We start from the raw sequence: 3,409 nt of genomic DNA, 5'->3' as shown, positions 1-3,409 counted from the left end.
TCGCGATGGATTGAATCACGTTGGAGGCTGAGCACGCAACATCTTGCTCTCACTTTATTTTGTCTCCATAATGAGTTCATCTATGTAGGTACAACCGAGACATATGTTTTTTTTTCTAATTTAACATGATTTTGATATTTAGGTTCAGAAAAGAGAGATTTAAATCTATGATCATGTTTGGTCTGCGGCTAAAATTGGCTAGGCAATGTTTTAAAAAACTAGATGATTCCCGGCGCGTTGCTGCGGGACATTGTTGTAGGATGTTTGACTGATGATTTTTAGAGATGTATGAATGTGATAATTTTGACAATATTGATTAGGTTGCTTCCCTTGCAATCAAAACTAAAGTACAACTCCTAAACTATCGACAAATTCGACAGGTTACAAAGCTCAAAGAAGTTGTGGAACAGTTGTGTCTATAATGATCAAACAGAAGGATTTCTTGTTGCAATTTTGCTCCTGAAATACATGTGAACCAAATCCCTACATAAAATCACTGCTCCTAAATCGCTTCTTGCCTATCATGTTTTGGCTCAATATTACAACATTTTAATTAAGAATGAACTTAGCCAGCTTCTTTCTGCTTAGAATTAAATAAGCCAAATATCCTAATAACATGAATAACAGAAGAGAAACAATAGCCCCTTAGTGGAATAAGCATGAAAATATAACTTGAGAAGGACAAACATAATTCGCAAGCTGGAAAATAAATACAACATGAATAAATTATGTGCACTTTCAGGTTACAACATGAAGAGACACTATAGAAGAATGCAGAAATTATAGACATTTACAGCACACAATTACCTACAAATCTTTGCATGCAGTGACCTCGACACCAGAGTAAAAGCAATATCATCTTAGCAGCTCAATGGCACCCACTTATGAATCCTACTATTGGCACTTGAGATTGCTAATAATTTGCAATCATCATTATCAATAGACAGTGAACCGAGATACTACTCTACAACCATGTAGGCGCAATTAACATTCTCCAGACAGGACATCTAAACCTCCCTCCCTCCTGAAAGAACATATATGTCAAGTAAAATTAAGAAGTATTTAATGAAATGTAAGAGAATAGAAAACATGCTTAACAAAAGTATATACTGTAATTACTATAATGAAAAAATTCAGTAAGAGGGCTTCAGAGTTAATAATAGCATACCTCTCGAAGCTAATCCAGCAAGATGGCTTCAGATTAAAGAAATCCTTACATTATTATATGTCACAATCTCTAGTATATCAATTGCTACAGATAACATGATATCTTGTTGATCAAAATCTCTAGTATAAAATCACTATATGCCTGAACTGTAAGTGTGCACATCAAACTGAATGAAACTATGATGGCTTGGTGAGTAGATGAATTAATCGGTATACATGAACTCTGAAGCACATAAAATCGTTATATGCCTGAACCATGCTAATCTCAGTATACATGAACTCTAAAGCACATAAAATCGCTATATGCCTGGACTATAAAATCACTATATGCCTGAACTGTAAAATCACGCTATATGCCTAAACCATGCTAACCTCAGTCCTCGTGTTTTCGCCATAAGAGCATGAAGTATAAAACATTACCTTTGTAATGTACTTGATTCTTTGGTCCGCTATATTATCCTAAGAATTATTTTGCTATCACTGTTGGTTCCCAGTCAACATCCTCTAAAACAGCAATCAGCGGATAAGACATCAAAACCATGGTAATCAAATTATTTGTTTTGAAGGTTATTGATGTGATTAACCAAGAATTAAGAAAGCACAATTAGTTGCTTGTTTCTAATTGAACTGCACCAGTGAGGACTCTGTCCAAAATACCATGGCAAAATTTCTGAACACAACATCTTCAGAAAAACAAAGTACAGTGTATTCTCACCTTAACAAATGCTAGATACTCACATCTACAAAACCTGGCAAATTTCAGATGAAATCTTCCAATGATGCAGCAGAAAAAAATCTCATATTTTGCTCACCTTTTCGTTGGGTTGCATCCAAGCGAAATTTGGAAGATCTGGAAGGGAGCTAGACCGGCTGAGATTGGTTGCAAAAGGGGTTGGCACAACTCTTCACTTTCAAACCTGACGGTGGCAGGGCTCATCCAGCTCCTTGTTGTGATTCCAGCGAACACGGGGGTGGGCGAGGTTGTCCCCTGGGATTACTCGACACACAATTCTGATCTATGCGTTCGCCATGTAAGGTGGGATAATGGTGGGGGCCACACCTGCTGGGCTCTCTCGCCAACATAGCCGAATCATGGACAGGGCAGTCTGCGCTCTGCGGCGGCGTGTGGCCTAACGCAGTCGAGCGGCCGGTGGGAGGAGGAGGCCATGGCTTCGAGCAGCGACACAAAAGGCTCGAACATGACCACTGAGTTGGCCGCTGCTCCGGTGAGCCATCGCTCCGCCACGCCACCGGTCTGAACCTTGACCTTATTTTGATTGCTGATGTGGATAGGGTGCATGTTGATTGCTGATGTGGATAGGGTGCATGTTAAGAGAAATAGGTTAGCAGGGATGAACTATTTAGGTATTATAGATAAATCAAGTTAAAATTTAAAATATACATGAAGAGACAAAAAAGACAAATCTTATTTTGGCATGTGAAATAAATAATGTAAATCCAAATGTGAATTGTGTCATTTTGGCTTTTGCCTTTTTTGTGACACTATTCATGTTGAATTTTTTTTTGTTCACCGGCAAAAAAAAATTTATTTCCCAATGCCTATTTTAGATGTTGATTTGAACACTTTACAGATTGTAGAAACATGTCTTGTGAACAATCACAATTTTCTTCGAATATTTTTGGAACATGTCTTGTGAACCATCCACATGGGACATAATGCCCCGCGGCAGCATCCCCAAATCGAAGCCCCAAACCTACGACGACATATTAGCAGACAAATGGTGCAACGATCCACGAAAACACCTTGAAGAAGAAGGAACCGCCGCTCAAGTCTCCGATGTTGTCCAGTCCAACCACGCTGATATTTGAACCAGCACCTCAGGGTGATGACGCGCGTACGTCGACGTCGACTGATCAAGCCAGAAGGCAAGTTTTCTGGAATTGATAGGACGACTTTACATACATGTACATTGTATTTCTTATGAAGATGTTGACTTCCCCCCGTACTCTGCACTATAGATACTGTTCTCTGAGGTTGAACTTGTTGGATAATATGCATCTCTGGGATGCCATTAGCAGGATTAAATTGCATCTAGATCACCTTAGAACATGAACAGAGAAGGGTTTAGGAATCCTTTACATGTCACAATAATGGACATGATCGCCTGCTCGGTGCATGCGCGATGGACGGGTGATGCAGACGAGGTAGGAGATCGTCTCGACGTCCTGCCTGCTCGGTGCAGGCACAATGGAAGGGTGATGTAGTCGAGGTAGGAGATCG

Source organism: Triticum aestivum, chromosome 7A, assembly GCF_018294505.1.
Source record: "Triticum aestivum cultivar Chinese Spring chromosome 7A, IWGSC CS RefSeq v2.1, whole genome shotgun sequence".
Lineage (NCBI taxonomy): Eukaryota > Viridiplantae > Streptophyta > Magnoliopsida > Poales > Poaceae > Triticum > Triticum aestivum.
Note: the sequence above shows the minus strand (reverse complement) of the source record.